Raw genomic sequence first — 27,376 nt, 5'->3', positions numbered from 1 at the left:
CACCTCGGGCAATAGAGAGGAAAAATACAGCAGGTCGCCAAAGCCAACAACATAATGGAAAAAAGCCTACGGCACCTGGTATTCCCAGGCGGTCTCCCATCCAGGTACTAACCAGGCACGACCCTGCTTAGCATCCGAGATCAGACGAGATCGAGCGCATTCAGGGTGATGTGGCCGTAGGCGATCTTGCACCCTACTTACAACTCTCTTGACAAAAGCCAAGGTGGTCACCTCGGGCAATCGAGAGGAAAATTACAGCAGGTCGCCAAAGCCAACAACATAATGGAAAAAAGCCTACGGCACCTGGTATTCCCAGGCGGTCTCCCATCCAGGTACTAACCAGGCCCGACCCTGCTTAGAATCCGAGATCAGACAAGATCGAGCGCATTCAGGGTGATGGGGACATAGTCGATCTTGCACCCTACTTACAACTCTCTTGACAAAAGCCAAGGTGGTCACCTCGGGCAATCGAGAGGAAAAATACAGCAGGTCGCCAAAGCCAACAACATAATGGAAAAAAGCCTACGGCACCTGGTATTCCCAGGCGGTCTCCCATCCAGGTACTAACCAGGCACAACCCTGCTTAGCATCCGAGATCAGACGAGATCAAGCGCATTCAGGGTGATGTGGCCGTAGGCAATCTTGCACCCTACTTACAAATCTCTTGACAAAAGCCAAGGTGGTCACCTCGGGCAATCAAGAGGAAAAATACAGCAGGTCACCAAAGCCAACAACATAATGGAAAAAAGCCTACGGCACATGGTATTCCCAGGCCGTCTCCCATCCAGGTACTAACCAGGCCCGACCCTGCTTAGCTTCCGAGATCAGACGAGATCGAGCGCAATCAGGGTGATGTGGCCGTAGGTGGTCTTGCACCCTACTTACAACTCTCTTGACAAAAGCCAAGGTGGTCACCTCGGGCAATCGAGAGGAAAAATACAGCAGGTCGCCAAAGCCAACAACATAATGGAAAAAAGCCTACGGCACCTGGTATTCCCAGGTGGTCTCCCATCCAGGTACTAACCAGGCCCGACCCTGCTTAGTATCCGAGATCAGACGAGATTGAGCGCATTCAGGGTGATGTGGCTGTAGGCGATCTTGCACCTTACTTACAACTCTCTTGACAAAAGCCAAGGTGGTCACCTCGGGCAATCGAGAGGAAAAATACAGCAGGTCGCCAAAGCCAACAACATAATGGAAAAAAGCCTACGGCACCTGGTATTCCCAGGCGGTCTCCCATCCAGGTACTAACCAGGCCCGACCCTGCTTAGCATCCGAGATCAGACGAGATCGAGCGCATTCAGGGTGATGTGGCCGTAGGCGAACTTTGCACCCTACTTACAACTCTCTTGACAAAAGCCAAGGTGGTCACCTCGGGCAATAGAGAGGAAAAATACAGCAGGTCGCCAAAGTCAACAACATAATGGAAAAAAGCCTACGGCACCTGGTATTCCCAGGCGGTCTCCCATCCAGGTACTAACCAGGCCCGACCCTGCTTAGCATCCGAGATCAGACGAGATCGAGCGCATTCAGGGTGATGTGGCCGTAGGTGATCTTGCACCCTACTTACAACTCTCTTGACAAAAGCCAAGGTGGTCACCTCGGGCAATCGAGAGGAAAAATACAGCAGGTCGCCAAAGCCAACAACATAATGGAAAAAAGCCTACGGCACCTGGTATTCCCAGGCGGTCTCCCATCCAGGTACTAACCAGGCACGACCCTGCTTAGCATCCGAGATCAGATGAGATCAAGCGCATTCAGGGTGATGTGGCCGTAGACAATCTTGCACCCTACTTACAAATCTCTTGACAAAAGCCAAGGTGGTCACCTCGGGCAATCGAAAGGAAAAATACAGCGGGTCGCCAAAGCCAACAACATAATGGAAAAAAGCCTACGGCACCTGGTATTCCCAGGCGGTCTCCCATCCAGGTACTAACCAGGCCCGACCCTGCTTAGCATCCGAGATCAGAGGAGATCGAGCGCATTCAGGGTGATGTGGCTGTGGGCGATCTTGCACCCTACTTACAACTCTCTTGACAAAAGCCAAGGTGGTCACCTCGGGCTATGGAGAGGAAAAATACAGCAGGTCGCCAAAGCCAACAACATAATGGAAAAAAGCCTGGGGGCGCATGCGCGAAGCTCACCATGACGGACGCATCCCGTTAGAGCTGCGCTCTCACCGCCGCAATCCCGAGCCATAGCACTGCATTCCCAGTCGGCAATCACCTCGATCTTTGAGGACCCACGTAGCGGACCGCCCTGTGCTTCTCCCGGAATGGTTCTGACCGGCCACCGGGGCAAAAATAAGCCGAAACCAATCAAAGAAGCACTGGCGCGTGCTTCCTCCAAAATGGCGGCGAAGGCCTCAGCGGCGGCCCAGCTCACTACCAGCCCGCAACATCATGGGAGCAGCGATGAGGAGGACACCTCCACGGAGTGTATGAACATACCGCAACCTACCTCACAGACAGGTATGTCCCAAGCAGACTTCTTGAAACACATGGAGACCATGCTCCACAAAGCCCTCAAAGCCACATCCGACCAAATAACAGACAGACTTACCCGTGAGATCCGTGACCTAGGCCAGCGCACAGCAGACCTCGAAACGAGGGCAGACGATACGGAACTCACAATACAAGAATTGGTCCGTGACCAAGCAAGCCTCCGAGATGACAACGCGGTCCTCCTATCCCGTTTAGAGGACGCAGAAAACCGCTCACGGAGATCAAATCTTCGCCTTCGTGGCATCCCCGAGACGGTAGACGACTTGCAGTCTTTTACGACCGCTCTCTTTCAAGAACTGTCCCCGTCGATCCCGATCGAACGTCTTGAATTCGATCGGATTCATAGAGCCTTAACGTGTCGTCAACCCGAAGGCCCTCCCCCGAGATATCATAGTGAAACTTCACTACTTCCGAACGAAAGAGCAACTGATTTCGGCCGCACGAAACAAACAAGATCTGCTATTCCAAGGCCACGCATATCAGCTCTTCACCGATCTTGCACCCTCGACGATTGCAAAGAGACGTGCCATGAAACCGCAGCTCCAAATATTGATGCAACATCAGATAAAATATGCTTGGCGCTTCCCTTTTGCGCTCCACTTCTCCTTTCAAGGTCAACAACATACCTGTTCTTCATCCGAAGCCCTACAGAATTTATTGGAATCTCTCCACCTTGTGGCACCTGAACCTCGAGACACATCTCTCCCACGCACTCCAGCTCGTCCTGCTCCCTACTCCTATGCAGCCACACCAAGACGGAATCGTCAAGCTACTCCAAGCTCCTCTTCTGCTAAGCGGGACACCCCGAAACGTTCCTCCAGCGTAGGCTTCCCTAGCCCGAAGGTCTTTATTCCCCGCTGAGAAACGCTCTTACCAGCTTTTTTGCCCTACTTTTTGCTTTGGCGTCCTCATTTTTTTGAGTCGTCAGTTCTTGGGACTTGCAAACCCTGATCTTCTCACAGTATTCTGTTTATCTCTTTTTCTTTTTGTTTTTTTGTTTTAGCATGGACATCTCTACCAACCATACGATTCTTATGATAGTTTCTCCACAGCTATATCGTAAAGCGAATCATATACTTCCCTTCCCCCCCCCCCCTCCCCCCCCTCCCCCCCCTTTTTTTTTTTTTTTTTTTATATATTTTTTATATATATATAATTTTTGATCTATTTTTACCCCCCATACTGTTACTTCACGGTTCACTTTTTACTGTGATTGAAACCCCTTTACACCTCTTTTATGTACACTTGAACTGCCACATTCATCTGGTAGAGTTTGTTGTTATTAAGTTTTGTTTTTTAACTATACTGTTAAATGTTACTTCAACGGGTACGCGGCGGTGAGCAGTCACTGCTCCCCCCATTTGTTGATGCACACTCCGCCTGCCCGCCCTCTGGTCGGGCGGACCGCAACACCAATTTGTTGGGCGGTGTGCCTTTGCTCGCACCGCCTCACACCTCTTCCCCCCTCCCTGCACAAACTTTTCCTGCTCTTACTTTTTCTTTTCCTCTGCTATACCCCTCCCCTCCCTTTCTTTCTTCTTGGCTGGTCGGCCCACTCGGGCCCTAACGGGTCCCCCGAACATACTCTTTCCCTTACGCAATGGCCCCCCTGAACATTTTGTCCTTAAATGTTAAAGGACTTAACTCACCACAAAAACGGGTCAAGGCATTTCGCACGTTTCTTACCCTGAAGGCCGGCATAGTGGCCCTTCAGGAAACCCATTTCTCTAAGCACACTACCCCCAAATTCTTTCACTCCAAATATCCTCAGGTCTTTACAGCCTCCGCAGACACGAAACACAGAGGGGTCCTTCTTGCCTTTCACCATACCCTTCTATTCACCCCCGGAACCGAAATTAAAGACCCTGAGGGTCGATACCTTATACTCACAGGTCTACTCCAGGACACGGCTGTCACAATAGTCTCCTACTACGCTCCTAATACGAATCCCAACCCGTTCTTCTCCCACCTCCTTCAGGTCATCCGAACACACCACGTCGGTGCCCTATTTATGTGCGGTGATTCCAATCAAGTTCTTTACCCACACCTCGATAGGTCACCCTACTCCCCGGAACAACTGGCCCCCTCCATGAAACTCCGCAAACAATTTCAAAAGGCGGCACTGGTAGACACCTGGAGGGAATGTAATCCCCTTAAGAAAAACTATACCTTCTATTCTAATCCCCATAAGTCTTTCTCTAGAATAGACCATATCTTTATACCTGTAGCATCTGCTCCCACTCTCCTTCACTCACGCATTTACCCCATTACTTGGTCAGACCACTGCGCTACAATCACGACTGTTTCTTCCATTATCCCTCCTCCCGTTAGCAGAGAATGGAGCATGAATGAAACTCTCCTTTCCAACCAATCATATTGTCTAGATATCCAAGTAGCCCTCACGGAATACCTCACCCACAACACCACCCCAGGTATCTCCCCCACTCTCCTCTGGGAGGCTCACAAACCGGTTATTAGGGGCACGTGTATCTCTGTCGCCTCACAGCTCCAGAAGCTCAGGCAAGAGCGTTCCTCCCAACTAGAGGCCACCCTCCACCAACACTATCTCTCTTTCCAATCTGACCCTACGGTTTCTAATAGGTTGGCGTTCGAGAAAACTAAACTAGAGCTAGACCTACTTTTAACTGAAGAAGCTGATAAGCAACTCCGTAGATCCTCCCACACTGCTTACATTAAAGCCACATCATCCTTCCCTACTTCTCAAGCTGATGCCCTGCTCCGCCCTCTACAACTACCCCAGCTATCTCCTACAAATCTCGACACAATCGAAGCCCCTATTGCTTTATCTGAAGTATTGGCGGCCATCAAATCTCTCAAACCTCATAAGCGTCCCGGACCCGACGGATTACCTGCAGCCTACTACAAAAAATTCTCTGATACGCTAGCCCCAATCCTTACACACTCCTTTAATTCTATCCTCCAGGGTCAGTCTCTGGGCAGGGACACATTGACAGCCATTATCACCATGATCCCCAAACCCAATTCTGACCACTCAATTTGGTCCAATTTTAGGCCCATCTCTTTGCTCAACGTGGACATCAAGATCCTTGCCAAGGTCTTGGCCCTATGCCTGAACCCGATTATAGGTGGATTGATCCATAAAGACCAAGTGGGATTTATTCCCCAGAGGCAAGCTAGTGACAATATCCGTCGTGTGATTCTCCTCCAACATATAGCAAAATCGAGAAACATCCCTATGCATTTGCTCTCGCTTGATATACGCAAAGCGTTCGACACGGTATCCTGGCCATACCTTCACTATATTTTACAACGTTGGGGCTTCGGCCCCCATTTTCTAAGTTGGATAAACGCTTTGTATGCCCATCCCCAAGCTTACGTTAGATATGCTGGTTCACGCTCATCGCCCTTTCCCATTCAAAGGGGGACGAGACAGGGATGCCCCCTCTCCCCCATCCTATTTGCATTAGCAATAGAACCCCTGGCGGCTCTGATTAGGGCACACCCCGATATACGCGGTCTCGAGTTAGCTTCAACATCACATAAGTTATGCTTGTTTGCCGACGACGCCCTACTTTTCGTCACAACCCCCCACATTACTTTACCTAACCTCTGTAAGCTTCTAGATAGCTTCGCTACTATATCGGGCCTAGAAGTCAATCAAACTAAATCCAAGGCCCTCAATGTGTCCCTGCCAACAGATGACCTTAAACGGCTACAAAATAATTTCCCTTTCTTATGGTCCTCATCCTCCATCCCTTACCTAGGCATCCAATTGACGAACGACCCGTCCTCCCTCTACCGTACAAATTACCTTCCCTTACTCAAGAGATTTACGAGTATCTTGGCTTCTTGGCAGCCGCTTTGTGTCTCGTGGCTGGGTAGAATTACAGCGGTCAAGATGTCCCTTCTACCTAAATTACTCTACCTCTACAGAGTTCTCCCCACCACGGTTCCCCCGTATTTCCATCGTATCATGCAAAATAAAACCTTTAAATATATTTGGGAGCCGACCAGACCGAGGATTGCTAGATCTGTTCTCTTCCGCCACAAGACACAGGGCGGCCTAGGGGTGCCCAACTTCTTACAGTATTATAGAGCAGCTCAAGTGGCCCAACTAGCTCTTTACCATGCTACATCAGAAATTCCCTTGTGGGTTAGCCTTGAAGCTGTAGATGTCCACCCCATTGCCATTTCCAACCTACTCTGGTTACCCCATTCCAAGAGAGGCCCCCTCACAAATCCAGTTACCGTGCATTCCCTGAAAATTTGGGACGCTTCTCGTAAATCCTCCGCACTCATATCCACGCATACTCCATTGTTATCTATTTTTGGTAACCCGCTCTTCCCCCCGGCTCTCACTGAACCAGGCCTTTTTACAACCTGGTTCGGAGCAGGCATAACCAGAGTCTTAGACCTCTTGAGGGGCGGATCGCCAAAAACATTCCATGAACTCCAGGAACAATATCACCTTCCCAGTGTGGAATACTTCCGTTACCTTCAGATTCTACACTTCTTACAATCTCTCCCTAAGCCCAGCCCGACCCAACACCACATATCATTTTTTGAAAAAATATGCAACTCACATGCCCCAGGTGTCATATCGCAATTATATGCTCACCTCAATTTCCCCCCCCCCGTCCCTCCCACCATACGCAACGAGGTGGTCGGCCGATCTGTCTATAGACCTAGACGTTGACGCCTGGAGCGAGATTTGGACTAATACCAAGAACGCATCTCAAAATGTTGTTGCCTCTGAGGCCAATTTTAAAGTATTAATGCGTTGGTACCTAGTGCCAGCTAGAATCGCCAAATACGTTCCAGGATACTCGGCGTTCTGTTTTAGTTGTTGTAACACTGCTGGCACCCACCTGCACATCTGGTGGACGTGTCCGGTAGCCCAGCAATTCTGGGTAGCAGTGTTCCAAATGGCATCCACTTTATTCAAACTCACTTTACAGCCAGACCCTGTCTTCGCTCTACTCAATAAGTCTCCTGAATGTTGCACTCGCAATCAATTGAAACTTTTTCTCCAGCTTACAACTGCAGCGAAACAAACCATAGCACACGCCTGGAAAACCCCAACTTTACCCCTGCCTGCCGTTAAGAATAGGGTAACGCAGGCCATGATCCACAGTAGGACTGAAGCCAAATTCCTTGACCGTCTCCCCAAGCACAATAAAATCTGGCAACCATGGGCTGATCACTTTTTGCCTGTTAATGTCCACTTAGATGCATTGGACTGCTGATATAGCATGTTCAATACTACCCGAACTCTTGTTCTTTGTAGGCCCCCGTGCCTGGGTGGGTCGGCCAGCCCTTTCCCTCCTGTCTCACTCCCCTTCCCCTTCCCTGTTTCTCCCAGTTTCTCCCAGTCTTACTTTCACACCTCTTGCTTTTCTTCCCCTTCTCCTAATATGTCCCCCTCACTGAAAATTGTCTATTACACAGGCCAACAATCCCTGCCTGGGATTGACCCACAAACTTAGGAAGGTTTTTTCCCTCGTTCTGAAGTTTCTATTATCTTATTACCTTCCTGTTCTCATATTTGTTGTGCATTTGTAATGTATCTTTTCATGCCTACTCTACTTTACTGTTCGGGTCTTGACACCCGTTGTATATGCAAAGTACTTGATACATTGTCGCAAAATGTTCTGTAATTCTGCACACCAACAAGTGAACTACACTGTGTAACTGTTATGATGCTTGTTAATAAAATATGTTTCAAGAAAAGCCTACGGCACCTGGTATTCCCAGGCGGTCTCCCATCTAGGTACTAACCAGGCCCGACGCTGCTTAGCATCCGAGATCAGACGAGATCGAGCGCATTCAGGGTGATGTGGCCGTAGGCGATCTTGCTTCCTACTTACAACTCTCTTGACAAAAGCCAAGGTGGTCAACTCGGGCAATCGAGAGGAAAAATACAGCAGGTCGCCAAAGCCAACAACATAATGGAAAAAAGCCTACGGCACCTGGTATTCCCAGGCGGTCTCCCATCCAGGTACTAACCAAGCCTGACCCTGCTTAGCATCCGAGATCAGACGAGATCGAGCGCATTCAGGGTGATGTGGCCGTAGGAGATCTTGCCCCCTACTTACCACTCTCTTGACAAAAGCCAAGGTGGTCACCTCAGGCAATCGAGAGGAAAAATACAGCAGGTCGCCAAAGCCAACAACATAATGGAAAAAAGCCTACGGCACCTGTTATTCCCAGGCGGTCTCCCATCCAGGTACTAACCAGGCCTGACCCTGCTTAGCATCCGAGATCAGACGAGATCGAGCGCATTCAGGGTGATGTGGCCGTAGGAGATCTTGCCCCCTACTTACCACTCTCTTGACAAAAGCCAAGGTGGTCACCTCGGGCAATCGAGAGGAAAAATACAGCAGGTCGCCAAAGCCAACAACATAATGGAAAAAAGCCTACGGCACCTGGTATTCCCAGGCGGTCTCCCATCCAGGTACTATGCAGGCCCGACCCTGCTTAGCATCCGAGATCAGACGAGATCGAGCGCATTCAGGGTGATGTGGCCATAGGCGATCTTGCACCCTACTTACAACTCTCTTGACAAAAGCCAAGGTGGTCACCTCGGGCAATCGAGAGGAAAAATACAGCAGGTCGCCAAAGCCAACAACATAATGGAAAAAAGCCTACGGCACCTGGTATTCCCAGGCGGTCTCCCATCCAGGTACTAACCAGGCCCGACCAAGCTTAGCATCCGAGATCGAGCGCATTCAGGGTGATGTGGCCGTAGGAGATCTTGCATCCTATTTACAACTCTCTTGACAAAAGCCAAGGTGGTCACCTCGGGCAATCGAGAGGAAAAATACAGCAGGTCGCCAAAGCCAACAACATAATGGAAAAAAGCCTACGGCACCTGGTATTCCCAGGCGGTCTCCCATCCAGGTACTAACCAGGCCCGACCCTGCTTAGCATCGGAGATCAGACGAGATCGAGCGCATTCAGGGTGATGTGGCCGTAGGCGATCTTGCACCCTACTTACAACTCTCTTGACAAAAGCCAAGGTGGTCACCTAGGACAATCGAGAGGAAAAATACAGCGGGTCGCCAAAGCCAACAACATAATGGAAAAAAGCATACGGCACATGGTATTCCCAGGCGGTCTCCCATCCAGGTACTAACAAGGCCCGACCCTGCTTAGCATCGGAGATCAGACGAGATCGAGCGCATTCAGGGTGATGTGGCCGTAGGCGATCTTGCACCCTACTTACAACTCTCTTGACAAAAGCCAAGGTGGTCACCTCGGGCAATCGAGAGGAAAAATACAGCAGGTCGCCAAAGCCAACAACATAATGGAAAAAAGCTTACGGCACCTGGTATTCCCAGGCAGTCTCCCATCCAGGTACTAACCAGGCCCGATCCTGCTTAGCATCCGAGATCAGACGAGATCGAGTGCATTCAGAGTGTTGTGGCCGTATGCAATCTTGCACCCTACTTACAACTCTCTTGACAAAAGCTAAGGTGGTCACCTCGAGAGGAAAAATACAGCAGGTCGCCAAAGCCAACAACATAATGGAAAAAAGCCTACGGCACCTGGTATTGGCTGTCTCCCATCCAGGTACTAACCAGGCCCGACCCTGCTTAGCATCCGAGATCAGACGAGATCGAGCGCATTCAGGGTGATGTGGCCGCAGGCGATCTTGCACCCTACTTACAACTCTCTTGACAAAAGCCAAGGTGGTCACCTCGGGCAATCGAGAGGAAAAATACAGCAGGTCGCCAAAGCCACAAACATAATGGAAAAAAGCCTACGGCACCTGGTATTCCCAGGCGGTCTCCCATCCAGGTACTAACCAGGCCAGACCCTGCCTAGCATCTGAGATCAGACGAGATCGAGCGCATTCAGGGAGATGTGGCCGTAGGCGATCTTGCACCCTACTTACAACTCTCTTGATAAAAGCCAAGGTGGTCACCTCGGGCAATCGAGAGGAAAAATACAGCAGGTCACCAAAGCCAACAACATAATGGAAAAAAGCCTACGGCACCTGGTATTCCCAGGCGGTCTCCCATCCAGGTACTAACCAGGCCCGACCCTGCTTAGCATCCGAGATCAGACTAAATCAAGCGCATTCAGGGTGATGTGACCGCAGGCGATCTTGCACCCTACTTACAACTCTCTTGACAAAAGCCAAGGTGGTCACCTCTGGCAATCGAGAGTTAAAATACAGCAGGTCGCCAAAGCCAACAACATAATGGAAAAAAGCCTACGGCACCTGTTATTCCCAGGCGGTCTCCCATCCAGGTACTAACCAGGCCAGACCCTGCTTAGCATCCGAGATCAGACGAGATCGAGTGCATTAAGGGTGATGTGGCCGTAGGCAACCTTGCACCCTACTTACAACTCTCTTGACAAAAGCCAAGGTGGTCACCTCGGGCAATCGAGAGGAAAAATACAGCAGGTCGCCAAAGCCAACAACATAATGGAAAAAAGCCTACGGCACCTGGTATTCCCAGGCGGTCTCCCATCCAGGTACTAACCAGGCCCGACCCTGCTTGGCATCCGAGATCAGACGAGATTGAGCGCATTCAGGGTGATGTGGCCGTAGGCGATCTTGCACCCTACTTACAACTCTCTTGACAAAAGCCAAGGTGGTCACCTCGGGCAATCGAGAGGAAAAATACAGCAGGTCGCCAAAGCCAACAACATAATGGAAAAAAGCCTACGGCACCTGGTATTCCCAGGCGGTCTCCCATCCAGGTACTAACCAGGCACAACCCTGCTTAGCATCTGAGATCAGACGAGATTGAGCGCATTCAGGGTGATGTGGCCATAGGCAATCTTGCACCCTACTTACAACTCTCTTGACAAAAGCCAAGGTGGTCACCTCGGGCAATCGAGAGGAAAAATACAGCAGGTCGCCAAAGCCAACAACATAATGGAAAAAAGCGTACGGCACCTGGTATTCCCAGGCGGTCTCCCATCCAGGTACTAACCAGGACTGACCCTGCTTAGCATCCGAGATCAGACGAGATCGAGTGCATTCAGGGTGATGTGGCCGTAGGCGATCTTGCACCCTACTTACAACTCTCTTGACAAAAGCCAAGGTGGTCACCTCGGGGAATCGAGAGGAAAAATACAGCAGATCGCCAAAGCCAACAACATAATGGAAAAAAGCCTACGGCACCTGGTATTCCCAGGCGGAATGCCATGCAGGTACTAACCAGGCCCGACCCTGCTTAGCATCCGAGATCAGACGAGATCGAGCGCATTCAGGGTGATGTGGCCGTAGGCAATCTTGCACCCTACTTACAACTCTCTTGACAAAAGCCAAGGTGGTCACCTCGAGCAATTGAGAGGAAAAATACAGCAGGTCGCCAAAGCCAACAACATAATGGGAAAAAGCCTACGGCATCTGGTATTCCCAGGCGGTCTCCCATCCAGGTACTAACCAGGCCTGACCCTGCTTAGCTTCCGAGATCGAGCGCATTCAGGGTGATGTGGCCGTGGGCAATCTTGCACCCTACTTACAACTCTCTTGACAAAAGCCAAGGTGGTCACCTCGGGCAATCGAGAGGAAAAATACAGCAGGTCGCCAAAGCCAACAACATAATGGAAAAAAGCCTACGGCACCTGGTATTCCCAGGCGGTCCCCCATCCAAGTACTAACCAGGCCCGACCCTGCTCAGCATCCGAGATCAGACGAGATCGAGCGCATTCAGGGTGATGTGGCCGTAGGCAATCTTGCACCCTACTTACAACTCTCTTGACAAAAGCCAAGGTGGTCACCTCAGGCAATCGAGAGGAAAAATACAGCAGGTCACCAAAGCCAACAACATAATGGAAAAAAGCCTACAGCACCTGGTATTCCCAGGCGGTCTTCCATGCAGGTACTAACCAGGCCTGACCCTGCTTAGCACCTGAGATCAGACGAGATCGAGCGCATTCATGGTGATGTGGCCGTAGGCGATCTTGCACCCTACTTACAACTCTCTTGACAAAAGCCAAGATGGTCACCTCGGGCAATCGAGAGGAAAAATACCACAGGTCGCCAAAGCCAACAACATTATGGAAAAAAGCCTACGGCACCTGGTATTCCCAGGCGGTCTCCCATCCAGGTACTAACCAGGCCCGACCCTGCTTATCATCCGAGAACGAGCACATTCAGGGTGATGTGGCCGTAGGCGATCTTGCATCCTACTTACAACTCTCTTGAAAAAAGCCAAGGTGGTCACCTCGGGCAATCGAGAGGAAAAATACAGCAGGTCGCCAAAGCCAACAACATAATGGAAAAAAGCCTACGGCACTTGGTATTCCCAGGCGGTCTCCCATCCAGGTACTAACCAGGCCCGACTCTGCTTAGCATCCGAGATCAGATGAGATCGAGCGCATTCAGGGTGATGTGGCCGGAGGCGATCTTGCACCCTACTTACAACTCTCTTGACAAAAGCCAAGGTGGTCACCTCGGGCAATCGAGAGGAAAAATACAGCAGGTCGCCAAAGCCAACAACATAATGGAAAAAAGCCTACGGCACCTGGTATTCCCAGGCGGTCTCCCATCCAGGTACTAACCAGGCCCGACCCTGCTTAGCATTCGAGATCAGACGAGATCGAGCGCATTCAGGGTGATGTGGCTGTACGCGATCTTGCACCCTACTTACAACTCTCTTGACAAAAGCCAAGGTGGTCACCTCGGGCAATCGAGAGGAAAAATACAGCAGGTCGCCAAAGCCAACAACATAATGGAAAAAAGCCTATGGCACCTGATATTCCCAGGCGGTTTCCCATCCAGGTACTAACCAGGCCCGACCCTGCTTAGTATTGGAGATCAGACAAGATCGAGCGCATTCAGGGTGATGTGGCCGTAGGCGATCTTGTTCCCTACTTACAACTCTCTTGACAAAAGCCAAGTTGGTCACCTCGGGCAATCGAGAGGAAAAATACAGCAGGTCGCCAAAGCCAACAACATAATGGAAAAAAACCTACGGCACATGGTATTCCCAGGCGGTCTCCCATCCAGGTACTAACCAGGCCTGACCCTGCTTAGCATCTGAGATCAGACGAGATCGAGCGCATTCAGGGTGATGTGGCCGTAGGTGATCTTGCACCCTACTTACAACTCTCTTGACAAAAGCCAAAGTGGTCACCTCGGGCAATCGAGAGGAAAAATATAGCAGGTCGCCAAAGCCAACAACATAATGGAAAAAAGCCTACGGCACCTGGTATTCCCAGGTGGTCTCCCATGCAGGTACTAATCAGGCCCGACTCTGCTTAGCATCCGAGATCAGATGAGATCGAGCGCATTCAGGGTGATGTGGCCGGAGGCGATCTTGCACCCTACTTACAACTCTCTTGACAAAAGCCAAGGTGGTCACCTCGGGCAATCGAGAGGAAAAATACAGCAGGTCGCCAAAGCCAACAACATAATGGAAAAAAGCCTACGGCACCTGGTATTCCCAGGCGGTCTCCCATCCAGGTACTAACCAGGCCCGACCCTGCTTAGCATTCGAGATCAGACGAGATCGAGCGCATTCAGGGTGATGTGGCTGTACGCGATCTTGCACCCTACTTACAACTCTCTTGACAAAAGCCAAGGTGGTCACCTCGGGCAATCGAGAGGAAAAATACAGCAGGTCGCCAAAGCCAACAACATAATGGAAAAAAGCCTATGGCACCTGATATTCCCAGGCGGTTTCCCATCCAGGTACTAACCAGGCCCGACCCTGCTTAGTATTGGAGATCAGACAAGATCGAGCGCATTCAGGGTGATGTGGCCGTAGGCGATCTTGTTCCCTACTTACAACTCTCTTGACAAAAGCCAAGTTGGTCACCTCGGGCAATCGAGAGGAAAAATACAGCAGGTCGCCAAAGCCAACAACATAATGGAAAAAAACCTACGGCACATGGTATTCCCAGGCGGTCTCCCATCCAGGTACTAACCAGGCCTGACCCTGCTTAGCATCTGAGATCAGACGAGATCGAGCGCATTCAGGGTGATGTGGCCGTAGGCGATCTTGTTCCCTACTTACAACTCTCTTGACAAAAGCCAAAGTGGTCACCTCGGGCAATCGAGAGGAAAAATACAGCAGGTCGCCAAAGCCAACAACATAATGGAAAAAAGCCTACAGCACCTGGTATTCCCAGGCGGTCTCCCATCCAGGTACTAACCAGGCCCGACCCTGCTTAGCATCCGAGATCAGACGAGATCAGACGAGATCGAGCGCATTCAGGGTGATGTGGCCGAAGGTAATCTTGCACCCTACTTACAACTCTCTTGACAAAATCCAAGGTGGTCACCTCGGGCAATCGAGAGGAAAAATACAGCAGGTCGCCAAAGCCAACAACATAATGGAAAAAAGCCTACGGCACCTGGTATTCCCAGGCGGTCTCCCATCCAGGTACTAACCAGGCCCGACCCTGCTTAGCATCCGAGATCAGATGAGATCGAGCGCATTCAGGGTGATGTGGCCGTAGGCAATCTTGCTACCTACTTACAACTCTCTTGACAAAAGCCAAGGTGGTCACCTCGGGCAATCGAAAGGAAAAATACAGCAGGTCGCCAAAGCCAACAACATAATGGAAAAAAGCCTACGGCACCTGGTATTACCAAGCGGTCTCCCATCCAGGTACTAACCAGGCCCGACCCTGCTTAGCATTCGAGATCAGATGAGATCGAGCGCATTCAGGGTGATGTGGCCACAGGCGATCTTGCACCCTACTTACAACTCTCTTGACAAAAGCCAAGGTGGTCACCTCGGGCAATCGAGAGGAAAAATACAGCAGGTCGCCAAAGCCAACAACATAATGGAAAAAAGCCTACGGCACCTGGTATTCCCAGGCGGTGTCCCATCCAGGTACTAACCAGGCCCGACCCTGCTTAGCATCCGAGATCAGACGAGATCAAGCGCATTCAGGGTGATGTGGCCGTAGGTAATCTTGCACCCTACTTACAACTCTCTTGACAAAATCCAAGGTGGTCACCTCGGGCAATCGAGAGGAAAAATACAGCAGGTCGCCAAAGCCAACAACATAATGGAAAAAAGCCTACGGCACCTGGTATTCCCAAGCGGTCTCCCATCCAGGTACTAACCAGGCCCGACCCTGCTTAGCATCCGAGATCAGATGAGATTGAGCGCATTCAGGGTGATGTGGCCGTAGGCAATCTTGCTACCTACTTACAACTCTCTTGACAAAAGCCAAGGTGGTCACCTCGGGCAATCGAGAGGAAAAATACAGCAGGTCGCCAAAGCCAACAACATAATGGAAAAAAGCCTACGGCACCTGGTATTACCAAGCGGTCTCCCATCCAGGTACTAACCAGGCCCGACCCTGCTTAGCATTCGAGATCAGATGAGATCGAGTGCATTCAGGGTGATGTGGCCGCAGGCGATCTTGCACCCTACTTACAACTCTCTTGACAAAAGCCAAGGTGGTCACCTCGGGCAATCGAGAGGAAAAATACAGCAGGTCGCCAAAGCCAACAACATAATGGAAAAAAGCCTATGGCACCTGGTATTCCCAGGCGGTCTCCCATCCAGGTACTAACCAGGCCCGACCCTGCTAAGCATCCGAGATCAGATGAGATCGAGCGCATTCAGGGTGATGTGGCCGTAGGCAATCTTGCACCCTACTTACAACTCTCTTGACAAAAGCCAAGGTGGTCACCTCGGGCAATCGAGAGGAAAAATACAGCAGGTCGCCAAAGCCAACAACATAATGGAAAAAAGCCTACGGCACCTGGTATTCCCAGGCGGTCTCCCATCCAGGTACTAACCAGGCCCGACCCTGCTTAGCATCCGAGATCAGATGAGATCGAGCGCATTCAGAGTGATGTGGCCGTAGGCAATCTTGCACCCTACTTACAACTCTCTTGACAAAAGCCAAGGTGGTCACCTCGGGCAATAGAGAGGAAAAATACAGCAGGTCGCCAAAGCCAACAACATAATGGAAAAAAGCCTACGGCACCTGGTATTCCCAGGCGGTCTCCCATCCAGGTACTAACCAGGCCCGACCCTGCTTAGCATTCGAGATCAGATGAGATTGAGCGCATTCAGGGTGATGTGGCCGCAGGCGATCTTGCACCCTACTTACAACTCTCTTGACAAAAGCCAAGGTGGTCACCTCGGGCAATAGAGAGGAAAAATACAGCAGGTCGCCAAAGCCAACAACATAATGGAAAAAAGCCTACGGCACCTGGTATTCCCAGGCGGTCTCCCATCCATGTACTAATCAGGCCCGACCCTGCTTAGCATCCGAGATCAGACGAGATCGAGCGCATTCAGGGTGATGTGGCTGTAGGCGATCTTGTACCCTACTTACAACTCTCTTGACAAAAGCCAAGGTGGTCACCTCGGGCAATCGAGAGGAAAAATACAGCAGGTCGCCAAAGCCAACAACATAATGGAAAAAAAGCCTACGGCACCTGGTATTCCCAGGCGGTCTCCCATCCAGGTACTAACCAGGCCCGACCCTGCTTAGCATCCGAGATCAGACGAGATCGAGCGCATTCAGGGTGATGTGGGCGTAGGCGATCTTGCACTCTACTTACAACTCTCTTGACAAAAGCCAAGGTGGTCACCTCGGGCAATCGAGAGGAAAAATACAGCAGGTCGCCAAAGCCAACAACATAATGGAAAAAAGCCTACGGCACCTGGTATTCCCAGGCGGTCTCCCATCCAGGCACTAACCAGGCCCGACCCTGCTTAGCATACGAGATCAGACAAAATCGAGCGCATTCAGGGTGATGTGGCTGTAGGCGATTTTGCACCCTACTTACAACTCTCTTGACAAAAGCCAAGGTGGTCACCTCGGGCAATCGAGAGGAAAAATACAGGAGGTCGCCAAAGCCAGCAACATAATGGAAAAAAGCCTACGGCACCTGATATTCCCAGGCGGTCTCCCATCCAGGCACTAACCAGGCCCGACCCTGCTTAGCATCCGAGATCAGACGAAATCGAGCGCATTAAGGGTGATGTGGCTGTAGGCGACCTTGCGGCCTACTTACAACTCTCTTGACAAAAGCCAAGGTGGTCACCTCGGGCAATCGAGAGGAAAAATACAGGAAGTCGCCAAAGCCAACAACATAATGGAAAAAAGCCTACGGCACCTGATATTCCCAGGCGGTCTCCCATCCAGGTACTAACCAGGCCCGTCCCTGCTTAGCATCCGAGATCAGACGAGACCGAGCGCATTCAGGGTGATGTGGCCGTAAGCGATCTTGCACCCTACTTACAACTCTCTTGACAAAAGCCAAGGTGGTCACCTCGGGCAATCGAGAGGAAAAATACAGCAGGTCGCCAAAGCCAACAACATAATGGAAAAAAGCCTACGGCACCAGGTATTCCCAGGCGGTCTCCCATCCAGGTACTAACCGACCCTGCTTAGCATCCGAGATCAGACGAGATCGAGCGCATTCAGGGTGATGTGGCCGTAGGCGATCTCACACCCTACTTACAGCTCTCTTGACAAAAGCCAAGGTGGTCACCTCGGGCAATCGAGAGGAAAAATACAGCAGGTCGCCAAAGCCAACAACATAATGAAAAAAAGCCTACGGCACCTGGTAATCCCAGGCTGTCTCCCATCCAGGTACTAACCAGGCCCGACCCTGCTTAGCATCCAAGATCAGACGAGATCGAGCGCATTCAGAGTGATGTGGCCGTAGGCGATCTTGCACCCTACTTACAACTCTCTTGACAAAAGCCAAGGTGGTCACCTCGGGCAATCGAGAGGAAAAATACAGCAGGTCACCAAAGCCAACAACATAATGGAAAAAAGCCTACGGCACCTGGTATTCCCAGGTGGTCTCCCATCCAGGTACTAACCAGGCCCGACCCTGCTTAGCATCCGAGGTCAGACGAGATCGAGCGCATTCAGGGTGATGTGGCCGCAGGCGATCTTGCACCCTACTTACAACTCTCTTGACAAAAGCCAAGGTGGTCACCTCGGGCAATCGAGAGGAAAAATACAGCAGGTCGCCAAAGCAAACAACATAATGGAAAAAAGCCTACGGCACCAGGTAGTCTCCCATCCAGGTACTAACCAGGCCCGACCCTGCTTAGCATCCGAGATCAGACGAGATCGAGCGCATTCAGGGTCATGTGGCCATAGGCGATCTTGCACCCTACGTACAACTCTCTTGACAAAAGCCAAGGTGGTCACCTCGGGCAATTGAGAGGAAAAATACAGGGGGTCGCCAAAGCCAAAAACATAATGGAAAAAAGCCTACGGCACCTGGTATTCCCAGGCTGTCTCCTATCCAGGTACTAACCAGGCCCGACCATGCTTAGCATCCGAGATCAGACGAGATCGAGCGTATTCAGGGTGATGTGGCCGTAGGCGATCTTGCTTCCTACTTACAACTCTCTTTACAAAAGCCAAGGTGGTTACCTCGGGCAATCGAGAGGAAAAATACAGCAGGTCGCCAAAGCCAACAACATAATGGAAAAAAGCCTACGGCACCTGGTATTACCAGGCGGTCTCCCATCCAGGTACTAACCAGGCCCGACCCTGCTTAGTATCCAAGATCAGACGAGATTGAGCGCATTCAGGGTGATGTGGCCGTAGGCGATCTTGCACCCTACTTACAACTCTCCTGACAAAAGCCAAGGTGGTCACCTCGGGCAATCGAGAGGAAAAATACAGCAGATCGCCAAAGCCAACAACATAATGGAAAAAAGCCTACGGCACCTGGTATTCCCAGGCGGTCTCCCATCCAGGTACTAACCAGGACCGACCCTGCTTAGCATCCGAGATCAGATGAGATCGAGCGCATTAAGGGTGATGTGGCCGTAGGCGATCTTGCACCCTACTTACAACTCTCTTGACAAAAGCCAAGGTGGTCACCTTGGGCAATCGAGAGGAAAAATACAGCAGGTCGCCAAAGCCAACAAGATAATGGAAAAAAGCCTACGGCACCTGGTATTCCCAGGCTTTCTCCCATCCAGGTACTAACCAGGCCCGACCCTGCTTAGCATCCGAGATCAGATGAAATCGAGCGCATTCAGGGTGATGTGGCCGTAGGCGATCTTGCACCCTACTTACAACTCTCTTGACAAAAGCCAAGGTGGTCACCTCGGGCAATCAAGAGGAAAAATACAGCAGGTCGCCAAAGCCAACAACATAATGGAAAAAAGCCTACGGCACCTGGTAATCCCAGGTGGTCTCCCATCCAGGTACTAACCAGGCCCGACCCTGCTTAGCATCCGAGATCAGACGAAATCGAGCGCATTCAGGGTGATGTGGCTGTAGGCGACTTTGCGGCCTACTTACAACTCTCTTGACAAAAGCCAAGGTGGTCACCTCGGGCAATCGAGAGGAAAAATACAGGAGGTCGCCAAAGCCAACAACATAATGGAAAAAAGCCTACGGCACCTGATATTCCCAGGCGGTCTCCCATCCAGGTACTAACCAGGCCCGACCCTGCTTAGCATCCGAGATCAGACGAGATCGAGCGCATTCAGGGTGATGTGGCCGTAGGCGATCTTGCACCCTACTTACAACTCTCTTGACAAAAGCCAAGGTGGTCACCTCGGGCAATCGAGAGGAAAAATACAGCAGGTCGCCAAAGCCAACAACATAATGGAAAAAAGCCTACGGCACCAGGTATTCCCAGGCGGTCTCCCATCCAGGTACTAACCGACCCTGCTTAGCATCCGAGATCAGACGAGATCGAGCACATTCAGGGTGATGTGGCCATAGGCGATCTCACACCCTACTTACAACTCTCTTGACAAAAGACAAGGTGGTCACCTCGGGCAATCGAGAGGAAAAATACAGCAGGTCGCCAAAGCCAACAACATAATGGAAAAAAGCCTACGGCACCTGGTAGTCCCAGGTGGTCTCCCATCCAGGTACTAACCAGGCCCGACTCTGCTTAGCATCTGAGATCAGACGAGAGCGAGCGCATTCAGGGTGATGTGGCCGTAGGCGATCTTGCACCCTACTTACAACTCTCTTGACAAAAGCCAAGGTGGTCACCTCGGGCAATCGAGAGGAAAAATACAGCAGGTCGCCAAAGCCAACAACATAATGGAAAAAAGCCTACGGCACCTGGTATTCCCAGGCGGTCTCCCATCCAGGTACTAACCAGGCCCGACCCTGCTTAGCATCCGAGATCAGACGAGAGCGAGCGCATTCAGGGTGATGTGGCCGTAGGCGATCTTGCACCCTACTTACAACTCTCTTGACAAAAGCCAAGGTGGTCACCTCGGGCAATCGAGAGGAAAAATACAGCAGGTCGCCAAAGCCAACAACATAATGGAAAAAAGCCTACGGCACCTGATATTCCCAGGCGGTCTCCCATGCAGGTACTAACCAGGCCCGACCCTGCTTAGCATCCGAGATCAGACGAGATTGCGCGCATTCAGGGTGATGTGGCCGTAGGCGATCTTGCACCCTACTTACAACTCTCTTGACAAAAGCCAAGGTGGTCACCTCGGGCAATTGAGAGGAAAAATACAGCAGGTCGCCAAAGCCAACAACATAATGGAAAAAAGCCTACGGCACCTGGTATTCCCAGGCGGTCTCCCATCCAGGTACTAACCAGGCCCGACCCTGCTTAGCATCCGAGATCAGACGAGATAAAGTGCATTCAGGGTGATGTGGCTGTAGGTGATCTTGCACCCTACTTACAACTCTCTTGACAAAAGCCAAGGTGGTCACCTCGGGCAATCGAGAGGAAAAATACAGCAGGTCGCCAAAGCCAACAACATAATGGAAAAAAGCCTACGGCACCTGGTATTCCCAGGCGGTCTCCCATCCGGGTACTAACCAGGCCCGACCCTGCTTAGCATCCGAGATCAGACGAGATCGAGCGCATTCAGGGTGATGTGGCCGTAGGCGATCTTGCACCCTACTTACAACTTTCTTGACAAAAGCCAAGGTGGTCACCTCGGGCAATCGAGAGGAAAAATACAGCAGGTCGCCAAAGCCAACAACATAATGGAAAAATGCCTACGGCACCTGGTATTCCCAGGCGGTCTCCCATCCAGGTACTATCCAGGCCCGACCCTGCTTAGCATCTGAGATCAGACGAGATCGAGCGCATTCAGGGTGATGTGGCCGTAGGCAATCTTGCACCCTACTTACAACTCTCTTGACAAAAGCCAAGGTGGTCACCTCGGGCAATAGAGACGAAAAATACAGAAGGTCGCCAAAGCCAACAACATAATGGAAAAAAGCCTACGGCACCTGGAATTCCCAGGCGGTCTCCCATCCAGGTAATAACCAGGCCTGACCCTGCTTAGCATCTGAGATCAGACGATATCGAGCGCTTTCATGGTGATGTGGCCGTAGACGATCTTGCACCCTACTTACAACTCTCTTGACAAAAGCCAAGGTGGTCACCTCGGGCAATCGAGAGGAAAAATACAGCAGGTCGCCAAAGCCAACAACATAATGGAAAAAAGCCTATGGCACCTGGTATTCCCAGGCGGTCTCCCATTCAGGTACTAACCAGGCCCGACCCTGCTTAGCATCCGGGATCAGACGAGATCGAGCGCATTCAGGGTGATGTGGCCGTAGGCGATCTTGCACCCTACTTACAACTCTCTTGACAAAAGCCAAGGTGGTCACCTAGGGCAATCGAGAGGAAAAATACAGCAGGTCGCCAAAGCCAACAACATAATGGAAAAAAGCCTACGGCACCTGGTATTCCCAGGCGGTCTCCCATCCAGGTACTAACCAGGCCCGACCCTGCTTAGCATCCGAGATCAGATGAGATCGAGCGCATTCAGGGTGATGTGGCCGTAGGCGATCTTGCTTCCTACTTACAACTCTCTTAACAAAAGCCAAGGTGGTCACCTCAGGCAATCGAGAGGAAAAATACAGCAGGTCGCCAAAGCCAACAACATAATGGAAAAAAGCCTACGGCACCTGGTATTCCCAGGCGGTCTCCAATCCAGGTACTAACCAGGCCCGACCCTGCTTAGCATCCGAGATCAGATGAGATCGAGCGCATTCAGGGTGATGTGGCCGTAGGCGATCTTGCTCCCTACTTACAACTCTCTTGACAAAAGCCAAGGTGGTCACCTCGGGAAATCTAGAGGAAAAATACAGCAGGTCGCCAAAGCCAACAACATAATGGAAAAAAGCCTACGGCACCCGGTATTCCCAGGCGGTCTCCCATCCAGGTACTAACCAGGCCCGACCCTGCTTAGCATCCGAGATCAGACGAGATCGAGTGCATTCAGGGTGATGTGGCCGTAGGCGATCTTCCATCCTACTTACAACTCTCTTGACAAAAGCCAAGGTGGTCACCTCGGGCAATGGAGAGGAAAAATACAGCAGGTCGCCAAAGCCAACAACATAATGGAAAAAAGCCTACGGCACCTGGTATTCCCAGGCGGTCTCCCATCCAGGTAATAACCAGGCCTGACCCTGCTTAGCATTCGAGATCAGACGAGATCTAGCGCATTCAGTGTGACGTGGCCGTAGGCGATCTTGCATCCTACTTACAACTCTCTTGACAAAAGCCAAGGTGGTCACCTCGGGCAATCGAGAGGAAAAATACAGCAGGTCGCCAAAGCCAACAATATAATGGAAAAAAGCCTACGGCACCTGGTATTCCCAGGCGGCAGTGGCGGAACTACCGCCATAGCGACCCACGCGGGCGCTATGGGGCCCGCAGCCGAGTTGGGGCCTGGGGAGTGGTGTTAGCGGGCGGGTGCTGGCCGCTCCGGGTGACACCCGCCAGAGGGGTGACACACTGGGGTAGCGGCAGCCGCCCGCATCACTAACACTGCTCTCCGCTGTACCTCGTGCCGGGACAGGGACACAGCAGCACGGACCTCAGCCGCCTCCCCCTCCTCTCTGTTTACATCCACAGAGGAGGAGGAGCCTACGCTCGAGGGACACACACTGCACTGTGTATCAGCGCTGTTCTGAGGTATGTAGGGGGGGTCTGCACTACTGAGGGGTCTGCATTGAGTGGGGGTCTGCTGCACTGAGGGGGGTCTACACTACTGGGGGGGTCTGCACTATTGAGGGGGGGTCTGCTGCACTGAGGGGGGTCTGCACTACGGGGGGGGGGGTCTGCTGCACTGAGGGGGGTCTGCACTACTAAGGGGGGTCCTGCACTGGGGGGATCTCCAGCACTGAGGGGGGGTCCTGCACTGAGGGGGGTCTGCACTACTAGGGGTTCTGCACTACTGAGGGGGGTCTGCTGCACTGAGGGGGGTCTGCACTACTGAGGGGGGACCTGCATTGAGAGGGGTCTGCACTACTGAGGGGGGTCTGCACTATTGAGGGGGGGTCTGCTGCACTGAGGGGGTCTACACTACTGAGGGGGGTCTGCTGCACTGAGGGGGGTCTGCACTACTGAGGGGGGTCTGCACTACTGAGGGGGGGTCTGCTGCACTGAGGGGGTCTACACTACTGAGGGGGGTCTGCTGCACTGAGGGGGGTCTGCACTACTGAGGGGGGGTATGCTGCACTGAGGGGGGTCTGCACTACTGAGGGGGGGTCTGCACTACTAGGGGGTCTGCACTACTGAGGGGGGGTCTGCTGCACGGAGCGGGGTCTACACTACTGAGGGGGGTCTGCTGCACTGGGGGAGTCTGCACTACTGAGGGGGGTCTACACTACTGAGGGGGGTCTACACTACTGAGGGGGGTCTGCACTACTGAGGGGGGTCCTGCACTACTGAGGGGGGTCCTGCACTACTGAGGGGGGTCTGCACTACTGAGGGGGGTCTGCACTACTAGGGGGGTCTGCACTACTGAGGGGGGACCTGCATTGAGAGGGGTCTGCACTACTGAGGGGGGTCTGCACTATTGAGGGGGGGTCTGCTGCACTGAGGGGGTCTACACTACTGAGGGGGGTCTGCTGCACTGAGGGGGGTCTGCACTACTGAGGGGGGTCTGCACTACTGAGGGGGGGTCTGCTGCACTGAGGGGGTCTACACTACTGAGGGGGGTCTGCTGCACTGAGGGGGGTCTGCACTACTGAGGGGGGGGTATGCTGCACTGAGGGGGGTCTGCACTACTGAGGGGGGGTCTGCACTACTAGGGGGTCTGCACTACTGAGGGGGGGTCTGCTGCACTGAGCGGGGTCTACACTACTGAGGGGGGTCTGCTGCACTGGGGGAGTCTGCACTACTGAGGGGGGTCTACACTACTGAGGGGGGTCTACACTACTGAGGGGGGTCTGCACTACTAAGGGGGGTCCTGCACTACTGAGGGGGGTCCTGCACTACTGAGGGGGGTCTGCACTACTGAGGGGGGTCTGCACTACTAGGGGGGTCTACACTACATAGGGGGGTCTGCACTGAGGGGGAGTCTACATTTCTGTGGAGGGGGGTCTGCACTACTGAGGGTGAGGGTCTGCACTACTGAGGGGGAGGGTCTGCACTACTGTGGGGGGGAGCTTGCACTACTGAGGGGGAAGTCTGCACTACTGAGGGGGGGGTCCTGCACTACTAGGGGGGTCTGCACTACTGAGGGGGATCTGCACTGAGGGGGAGTCTACATTACTGTGGGGGGGTCTGCACTACTGAGGGGGAGGGTCTGTGCTGAGGGGGGGTCTGCACTACTGTGGGGGGAGCCTGCACTACTGAGGGGGGGTCCTGCACTACTAGGGGGGTCTGCACTACTGAGGGGGGTCCTGCACTGAGGGGGTCTGCACTACTAGGGTGGTCTACACTACTGAGGGGGGTCTGCACTGAGGGGGAGTCTACATTACTGTGGGGGGGTCTGCACTACTGAGGGGGAGGGTCTGCGCTGAGGGGGGGTCTGCACTACTGTGGGGGGCGCCTGCACTACTGAGGGGTAAGTCTGCACTACTGAGGGGGGGTCCTGCACTACTTTGGGGGTCTGCACTACTGAGGGGGGTCTACACTACTGAGGGGGGTCTGCACTACTGAGGGGGGTCTGCACTACTAGGGGGGTCTGCACTACTGAAGGGGGTCTGCACTACTGAAGGGGTCTGCACTGAGGTGGGGAGTCTGCACTACTGAGGGGGGAGCCTGCACTGCTGGGGGGGTGTCTGCACTGAGGGGAGTGTCTGCACGGCTGGGGGGTCCTGCACAGAGGGGGGTCTGTAATGGGGGGGTTGTCTGCACTACTGAGGGGTGTCTGCACTGAGGGGGGTCTGCACTACTCAGGGGGGGTGTCTGCAATGCTGGGGGGTGTCTCCAATGCTGGGGGTGTCTGTAATAAGGGGGTGTCTGCACTGGGGGGTGTCTGTACTGCTGGGGGGTCCTGCACTGAGTGGGGGTCTGTAATGGAGGGGTGTCTGCACTACTGAGGGGGGTCTTCACTGAGGGGGAGTCTGCACTACTGAGGGGGGGTCTGCACTGAGGGTGGGTGTCTGCACTGAGGGGGGTCCTGCACTGAGCGGGGTGTCTGCACTGGGGTCGGTCTGTACTGAGGGGGTGGTCTGGCCTGGGGGGTGTCTGCACTGGGAGGTATTTGTACTGCTGGGGTGGTCCTGCTCTGAGGGGGGGGGTCTGTAATGGGGGGGTGTCTGTACTAAGTGGGGTGTCTGCACTAGGGGGGTGTCTGCACTGCTGGGGGGTCTGTACTACTGAGGGGGGTCTATACTGCTGGGGGGTCCTGCACTGAGGGGGGTGTCTGCACTGGGAGGGTCTGCACTGGGGGGGGTGTCTGTACTGCTGGGGTTCTGCACTGAGGTAGGGGGTGTCTGTACTGCTGGGGTTCTGCACTGAGGTAGGGGGTGTCTGTACTGCTGGGGGGTCTGCACTGTACTGATGGAGGTCAGCAATCTGTGTCCTTCAGGGGCTGCATACAGTATACTGCATACTTTGTTGTTCGAAATGAATATAAGCTGTTGCCTGGGTACTGTGCCACATGGGTGTGGTAATCTGTTGTTCAATGGCATTAGTTATTTTTTTTTGGGGGGGGGCCCCATACAACATTTTGCTATGGGGCCCTGTGATTTCTAGTTACGCCCCTGGGGACAACCCAGGCGCTAGTAAATACTAGGGGACAAAAAAGGGTGTAGAAAAAAAATAAATTGAAAAATACAATAATGAGTAAATATAAATAGCGGTGTATAAAAATAAAAAATGGGTGCGTGATGACATTAATAATGAATAAATCTAAATAAAAGATTGTGAATGAAAAAAAAAGGTAAATTAAATATAAACAAAAGTATTATAAAATAAGTAAATAAGAGACTATAAATATACATAAAAAATAATAAAGATAATGAATAAAAATGAATCTAAAAAATGAAAAAGGATACATTTATGAATAAATGTAAAGAATAAATATAAAAAAAGGGTGTATAAAATAATAAATAATAATGATAAATATAATAATTAATAAATATAAAAATAACTACAAATCAGGGTGTATAAAAATAATAAATGCATATTAAAAATAAAAAAGGGTGTAGAAAAAAGGAAAAAAAAAAACAATAAATATAATAATGAGTAAATCTAAAAATAAATACGGTGTATAAAAATATAAATATAATTATGAGTAAATCTAAAAATAAATAACGATGTATAAAAATATAAATATAATAATGAGTAAATCTAGAAACAAATAACGGTGTATGAACATAAAAATGGTGCAAAAGTAAATGTAGGTTCAAATTAGGCGCATCAGGGGTAATAGTGGCAAATCAGGAGCTAATAGGTGCAACAATATAATATATATATATATAATATAATAGTTGTGGAAGAATGGGGGGGGGGGGGGCTGGAGAGGTGCTGCAATGCAAGCTATTGAGGATGTCTTATCTTATACATGAACATGTACTTTGGTGCATTCACCTGCGTCACAGTGTGCAGCTCAGTGCACGTGTTGAGAAGTGATTTGATGGATTCCCATCAATTTCATTGGCAAACACATCAAGCAAAAAAAGAAACAAACATGTTAATGGGCTCACTCACACTGTAGTGTTTTTTATGGAAAAACAACGCATGCGTGTGCAGTGAGAATGCTCAGAATTTTGCAGTTGCTCTGCTTTATGGG

At 51.6% G+C, this 27,376-nt stretch overlaps 34 non-coding genes and 39 pseudogenes across 34 annotated transcripts; all 73 read right to left on the bottom strand.

Annotated features, from left to right (window-relative positions):
• Positions 1-63: 63 nt before the first annotated feature.
• On the bottom strand, positions 64-182 carry LOC143947073 (5S ribosomal RNA). The gene has a single exon (XR_013265270.1). It is a non-coding gene; the product is annotated as a 5S ribosomal RNA (ribosomal RNA).
• Positions 183-291: 109 nt separating this feature from the next.
• On the bottom strand, positions 292-410 carry LOC143948113 (5S ribosomal RNA; annotated as a pseudogene).
• A 109-nt stretch (positions 411-519) lies between these two features.
• LOC143950670 (5S ribosomal RNA) lies at positions 520-638 on the bottom strand. Its single transcript, XR_013266016.1, has one exon. It is a non-coding gene; the product is annotated as a 5S ribosomal RNA (ribosomal RNA).
• A 109-nt stretch (positions 639-747) lies between these two features.
• On the bottom strand, positions 748-866 carry LOC143944295 (5S ribosomal RNA; annotated as a pseudogene).
• Positions 867-975: 109 nt separating this feature from the next.
• LOC143945417 (5S ribosomal RNA) lies at positions 976-1,094 on the bottom strand (annotated as a pseudogene).
• A 109-nt stretch (positions 1,095-1,203) lies between these two features.
• On the bottom strand, positions 1,204-1,322 carry LOC143952138 (5S ribosomal RNA). The gene has a single exon (XR_013267344.1). It is a non-coding gene; the product is annotated as a 5S ribosomal RNA (ribosomal RNA).
• A 110-nt stretch (positions 1,323-1,432) lies between these two features.
• LOC143950406 (5S ribosomal RNA) lies at positions 1,433-1,551 on the bottom strand. Its single transcript, XR_013265811.1, has one exon. It is a non-coding gene; the product is annotated as a 5S ribosomal RNA (ribosomal RNA).
• A 109-nt stretch (positions 1,552-1,660) lies between these two features.
• On the bottom strand, positions 1,661-1,779 carry LOC143951531 (5S ribosomal RNA). The gene has a single exon (XR_013266795.1). It is a non-coding gene; the product is annotated as a 5S ribosomal RNA (ribosomal RNA).
• A 109-nt stretch (positions 1,780-1,888) lies between these two features.
• LOC143943691 (5S ribosomal RNA) lies at positions 1,889-2,007 on the bottom strand (annotated as a pseudogene).
• Positions 2,008-8,215: 6,208 nt separating this feature from the next.
• Positions 8,216-8,334, bottom strand: LOC143952337 (5S ribosomal RNA). The gene has a single exon (XR_013267523.1). It is a non-coding gene; the product is annotated as a 5S ribosomal RNA (ribosomal RNA).
• Positions 8,335-8,443: 109 nt separating this feature from the next.
• On the bottom strand, positions 8,444-8,562 carry LOC143954658 (5S ribosomal RNA). Its single transcript, XR_013269629.1, has one exon. It is a non-coding gene; the product is annotated as a 5S ribosomal RNA (ribosomal RNA).
• Positions 8,563-8,671: 109 nt separating this feature from the next.
• On the bottom strand, positions 8,672-8,790 carry LOC143954939 (5S ribosomal RNA; annotated as a pseudogene).
• A 109-nt stretch (positions 8,791-8,899) lies between these two features.
• On the bottom strand, positions 8,900-9,018 carry LOC143952398 (5S ribosomal RNA). The gene has a single exon (XR_013267579.1). It is a non-coding gene; the product is annotated as a 5S ribosomal RNA (ribosomal RNA).
• Positions 9,019-9,127: 109 nt separating this feature from the next.
• LOC143948863 (5S ribosomal RNA) lies at positions 9,128-9,236 on the bottom strand (annotated as a pseudogene).
• Positions 9,237-9,345: 109 nt separating this feature from the next.
• On the bottom strand, positions 9,346-9,464 carry LOC143952015 (5S ribosomal RNA). The gene has a single exon (XR_013267232.1). It is a non-coding gene; the product is annotated as a 5S ribosomal RNA (ribosomal RNA).
• A 109-nt stretch (positions 9,465-9,573) lies between these two features.
• On the bottom strand, positions 9,574-9,692 carry LOC143947397 (5S ribosomal RNA; annotated as a pseudogene).
• A 109-nt stretch (positions 9,693-9,801) lies between these two features.
• Positions 9,802-9,920, bottom strand: LOC143945112 (5S ribosomal RNA; annotated as a pseudogene).
• A 101-nt stretch (positions 9,921-10,021) lies between these two features.
• On the bottom strand, positions 10,022-10,136 carry LOC143949387 (5S ribosomal RNA; annotated as a pseudogene).
• A 109-nt stretch (positions 10,137-10,245) lies between these two features.
• Positions 10,246-10,364, bottom strand: LOC143946301 (5S ribosomal RNA; annotated as a pseudogene).
• Positions 10,365-10,473: 109 nt separating this feature from the next.
• Positions 10,474-10,592, bottom strand: LOC143945075 (5S ribosomal RNA; annotated as a pseudogene).
• Positions 10,593-10,701: 109 nt separating this feature from the next.
• LOC143954170 (5S ribosomal RNA) lies at positions 10,702-10,820 on the bottom strand. The gene has a single exon (XR_013269185.1). It is a non-coding gene; the product is annotated as a 5S ribosomal RNA (ribosomal RNA).
• A 109-nt stretch (positions 10,821-10,929) lies between these two features.
• On the bottom strand, positions 10,930-11,048 carry LOC143953564 (5S ribosomal RNA). The gene has a single exon (XR_013268634.1). It is a non-coding gene; the product is annotated as a 5S ribosomal RNA (ribosomal RNA).
• A 109-nt stretch (positions 11,049-11,157) lies between these two features.
• LOC143944500 (5S ribosomal RNA) lies at positions 11,158-11,276 on the bottom strand (annotated as a pseudogene).
• A 109-nt stretch (positions 11,277-11,385) lies between these two features.
• LOC143943987 (5S ribosomal RNA) lies at positions 11,386-11,504 on the bottom strand (annotated as a pseudogene).
• Positions 11,505-11,613: 109 nt separating this feature from the next.
• On the bottom strand, positions 11,614-11,732 carry LOC143944119 (5S ribosomal RNA; annotated as a pseudogene).
• Positions 11,733-11,841: 109 nt separating this feature from the next.
• Positions 11,842-11,950, bottom strand: LOC143948893 (5S ribosomal RNA; annotated as a pseudogene).
• A 109-nt stretch (positions 11,951-12,059) lies between these two features.
• Positions 12,060-12,178, bottom strand: LOC143951702 (5S ribosomal RNA). Its single transcript, XR_013266950.1, has one exon. It is a non-coding gene; the product is annotated as a 5S ribosomal RNA (ribosomal RNA).
• Positions 12,179-12,287: 109 nt separating this feature from the next.
• On the bottom strand, positions 12,288-12,406 carry LOC143948193 (5S ribosomal RNA; annotated as a pseudogene).
• A 109-nt stretch (positions 12,407-12,515) lies between these two features.
• On the bottom strand, positions 12,516-12,624 carry LOC143948706 (5S ribosomal RNA; annotated as a pseudogene).
• A 109-nt stretch (positions 12,625-12,733) lies between these two features.
• LOC143944679 (5S ribosomal RNA) lies at positions 12,734-12,852 on the bottom strand (annotated as a pseudogene).
• A 109-nt stretch (positions 12,853-12,961) lies between these two features.
• LOC143953680 (5S ribosomal RNA) lies at positions 12,962-13,080 on the bottom strand. Its single transcript, XR_013268740.1, has one exon. It is a non-coding gene; the product is annotated as a 5S ribosomal RNA (ribosomal RNA).
• Positions 13,081-13,189: 109 nt separating this feature from the next.
• LOC143947850 (5S ribosomal RNA) lies at positions 13,190-13,308 on the bottom strand (annotated as a pseudogene).
• A 109-nt stretch (positions 13,309-13,417) lies between these two features.
• Positions 13,418-13,536, bottom strand: LOC143945638 (5S ribosomal RNA; annotated as a pseudogene).
• A 109-nt stretch (positions 13,537-13,645) lies between these two features.
• Positions 13,646-13,764, bottom strand: LOC143944076 (5S ribosomal RNA; annotated as a pseudogene).
• A 109-nt stretch (positions 13,765-13,873) lies between these two features.
• On the bottom strand, positions 13,874-13,992 carry LOC143953679 (5S ribosomal RNA). Its single transcript, XR_013268739.1, has one exon. It is a non-coding gene; the product is annotated as a 5S ribosomal RNA (ribosomal RNA).
• Positions 13,993-14,101: 109 nt separating this feature from the next.
• LOC143947849 (5S ribosomal RNA) lies at positions 14,102-14,220 on the bottom strand (annotated as a pseudogene).
• Positions 14,221-14,329: 109 nt separating this feature from the next.
• On the bottom strand, positions 14,330-14,448 carry LOC143946282 (5S ribosomal RNA; annotated as a pseudogene).
• Positions 14,449-14,557: 109 nt separating this feature from the next.
• On the bottom strand, positions 14,558-14,686 carry LOC143946311 (5S ribosomal RNA; annotated as a pseudogene).
• Positions 14,687-14,795: 109 nt separating this feature from the next.
• On the bottom strand, positions 14,796-14,914 carry LOC143943596 (5S ribosomal RNA). Its single transcript, XR_013264949.1, has one exon. It is a non-coding gene; the product is annotated as a 5S ribosomal RNA (ribosomal RNA).
• Positions 14,915-15,023: 109 nt separating this feature from the next.
• LOC143953620 (5S ribosomal RNA) lies at positions 15,024-15,142 on the bottom strand. Its single transcript, XR_013268685.1, has one exon. It is a non-coding gene; the product is annotated as a 5S ribosomal RNA (ribosomal RNA).
• Positions 15,143-15,251: 109 nt separating this feature from the next.
• Positions 15,252-15,370, bottom strand: LOC143953813 (5S ribosomal RNA). The gene has a single exon (XR_013268861.1). It is a non-coding gene; the product is annotated as a 5S ribosomal RNA (ribosomal RNA).
• A 109-nt stretch (positions 15,371-15,479) lies between these two features.
• LOC143951736 (5S ribosomal RNA) lies at positions 15,480-15,598 on the bottom strand. The gene has a single exon (XR_013266980.1). It is a non-coding gene; the product is annotated as a 5S ribosomal RNA (ribosomal RNA).
• Positions 15,599-15,707: 109 nt separating this feature from the next.
• On the bottom strand, positions 15,708-15,826 carry LOC143951357 (5S ribosomal RNA). The gene has a single exon (XR_013266637.1). It is a non-coding gene; the product is annotated as a 5S ribosomal RNA (ribosomal RNA).
• Positions 15,827-15,935: 109 nt separating this feature from the next.
• On the bottom strand, positions 15,936-16,054 carry LOC143953618 (5S ribosomal RNA). Its single transcript, XR_013268683.1, has one exon. It is a non-coding gene; the product is annotated as a 5S ribosomal RNA (ribosomal RNA).
• A 109-nt stretch (positions 16,055-16,163) lies between these two features.
• On the bottom strand, positions 16,164-16,282 carry LOC143943984 (5S ribosomal RNA). Its single transcript, XR_013264985.1, has one exon. It is a non-coding gene; the product is annotated as a 5S ribosomal RNA (ribosomal RNA).
• Positions 16,283-16,391: 109 nt separating this feature from the next.
• LOC143951861 (5S ribosomal RNA) lies at positions 16,392-16,510 on the bottom strand. Its single transcript, XR_013267093.1, has one exon. It is a non-coding gene; the product is annotated as a 5S ribosomal RNA (ribosomal RNA).
• A 109-nt stretch (positions 16,511-16,619) lies between these two features.
• Positions 16,620-16,738, bottom strand: LOC143954148 (5S ribosomal RNA). The gene has a single exon (XR_013269165.1). It is a non-coding gene; the product is annotated as a 5S ribosomal RNA (ribosomal RNA).
• Positions 16,739-16,848: 110 nt separating this feature from the next.
• LOC143951850 (5S ribosomal RNA) lies at positions 16,849-16,967 on the bottom strand. Its single transcript, XR_013267083.1, has one exon. It is a non-coding gene; the product is annotated as a 5S ribosomal RNA (ribosomal RNA).
• A 109-nt stretch (positions 16,968-17,076) lies between these two features.
• LOC143946996 (5S ribosomal RNA) lies at positions 17,077-17,195 on the bottom strand (annotated as a pseudogene).
• Positions 17,196-17,304: 109 nt separating this feature from the next.
• Positions 17,305-17,423, bottom strand: LOC143946223 (5S ribosomal RNA; annotated as a pseudogene).
• Positions 17,424-17,532: 109 nt separating this feature from the next.
• LOC143953765 (5S ribosomal RNA) lies at positions 17,533-17,651 on the bottom strand. The gene has a single exon (XR_013268817.1). It is a non-coding gene; the product is annotated as a 5S ribosomal RNA (ribosomal RNA).
• A 109-nt stretch (positions 17,652-17,760) lies between these two features.
• LOC143949036 (5S ribosomal RNA) lies at positions 17,761-17,873 on the bottom strand (annotated as a pseudogene).
• Positions 17,874-17,982: 109 nt separating this feature from the next.
• LOC143946912 (5S ribosomal RNA) lies at positions 17,983-18,101 on the bottom strand (annotated as a pseudogene).
• Positions 18,102-18,210: 109 nt separating this feature from the next.
• LOC143950382 (5S ribosomal RNA) lies at positions 18,211-18,329 on the bottom strand. Its single transcript, XR_013265789.1, has one exon. It is a non-coding gene; the product is annotated as a 5S ribosomal RNA (ribosomal RNA).
• A 327-nt stretch (positions 18,330-18,656) lies between these two features.
• LOC143944048 (5S ribosomal RNA) lies at positions 18,657-18,775 on the bottom strand (annotated as a pseudogene).
• Positions 18,776-18,884: 109 nt separating this feature from the next.
• On the bottom strand, positions 18,885-19,003 carry LOC143944674 (5S ribosomal RNA; annotated as a pseudogene).
• Positions 19,004-19,112: 109 nt separating this feature from the next.
• Positions 19,113-19,231, bottom strand: LOC143951675 (5S ribosomal RNA). Its single transcript, XR_013266925.1, has one exon. It is a non-coding gene; the product is annotated as a 5S ribosomal RNA (ribosomal RNA).
• Positions 19,232-19,340: 109 nt separating this feature from the next.
• LOC143945533 (5S ribosomal RNA) lies at positions 19,341-19,459 on the bottom strand (annotated as a pseudogene).
• Positions 19,460-19,568: 109 nt separating this feature from the next.
• Positions 19,569-19,687, bottom strand: LOC143944807 (5S ribosomal RNA; annotated as a pseudogene).
• A 109-nt stretch (positions 19,688-19,796) lies between these two features.
• Positions 19,797-19,915, bottom strand: LOC143947512 (5S ribosomal RNA). Its single transcript, XR_013265310.1, has one exon. It is a non-coding gene; the product is annotated as a 5S ribosomal RNA (ribosomal RNA).
• A 109-nt stretch (positions 19,916-20,024) lies between these two features.
• LOC143949666 (5S ribosomal RNA) lies at positions 20,025-20,137 on the bottom strand (annotated as a pseudogene).
• A 109-nt stretch (positions 20,138-20,246) lies between these two features.
• Positions 20,247-20,365, bottom strand: LOC143947540 (5S ribosomal RNA; annotated as a pseudogene).
• A 109-nt stretch (positions 20,366-20,474) lies between these two features.
• Positions 20,475-20,593, bottom strand: LOC143952243 (5S ribosomal RNA). The gene has a single exon (XR_013267439.1). It is a non-coding gene; the product is annotated as a 5S ribosomal RNA (ribosomal RNA).
• Positions 20,594-20,702: 109 nt separating this feature from the next.
• On the bottom strand, positions 20,703-20,821 carry LOC143944157 (5S ribosomal RNA; annotated as a pseudogene).
• Positions 20,822-20,930: 109 nt separating this feature from the next.
• Positions 20,931-21,049, bottom strand: LOC143945806 (5S ribosomal RNA; annotated as a pseudogene).
• A 109-nt stretch (positions 21,050-21,158) lies between these two features.
• LOC143944840 (5S ribosomal RNA) lies at positions 21,159-21,277 on the bottom strand. The gene has a single exon (XR_013265064.1). It is a non-coding gene; the product is annotated as a 5S ribosomal RNA (ribosomal RNA).
• A 109-nt stretch (positions 21,278-21,386) lies between these two features.
• Positions 21,387-21,505, bottom strand: LOC143952230 (5S ribosomal RNA). The gene has a single exon (XR_013267427.1). It is a non-coding gene; the product is annotated as a 5S ribosomal RNA (ribosomal RNA).
• A 109-nt stretch (positions 21,506-21,614) lies between these two features.
• On the bottom strand, positions 21,615-21,733 carry LOC143948687 (5S ribosomal RNA; annotated as a pseudogene).
• Positions 21,734-21,842: 109 nt separating this feature from the next.
• On the bottom strand, positions 21,843-21,961 carry LOC143943875 (5S ribosomal RNA; annotated as a pseudogene).
• A 109-nt stretch (positions 21,962-22,070) lies between these two features.
• LOC143943473 (5S ribosomal RNA) lies at positions 22,071-22,189 on the bottom strand. Its single transcript, XR_013264938.1, has one exon. It is a non-coding gene; the product is annotated as a 5S ribosomal RNA (ribosomal RNA).
• Positions 22,190-22,298: 109 nt separating this feature from the next.
• On the bottom strand, positions 22,299-22,417 carry LOC143951765 (5S ribosomal RNA). The gene has a single exon (XR_013267006.1). It is a non-coding gene; the product is annotated as a 5S ribosomal RNA (ribosomal RNA).
• A 109-nt stretch (positions 22,418-22,526) lies between these two features.
• Positions 22,527-22,645, bottom strand: LOC143950663 (5S ribosomal RNA). The gene has a single exon (XR_013266010.1). It is a non-coding gene; the product is annotated as a 5S ribosomal RNA (ribosomal RNA).
• A 109-nt stretch (positions 22,646-22,754) lies between these two features.
• On the bottom strand, positions 22,755-22,873 carry LOC143947437 (5S ribosomal RNA; annotated as a pseudogene).
• Between the last annotated feature and the right edge of the window lie 4,503 nt (positions 22,874-27,376).

The sequence above is a fragment of the Lithobates pipiens genome, unplaced genomic scaffold (genome assembly GCF_037356315.1).
Source record: "Lithobates pipiens isolate NorthernLeopardFrog02 unplaced genomic scaffold, aLitPip1_a1.2 Scaffold_30, whole genome shotgun sequence".
Taxonomy (NCBI): domain Eukaryota; kingdom Metazoa; phylum Chordata; class Amphibia; order Anura; family Ranidae; genus Lithobates; species Lithobates pipiens.
Note: the sequence above shows the minus strand (reverse complement) of the source record. Positions and strands in the feature narration are given on the sequence as shown.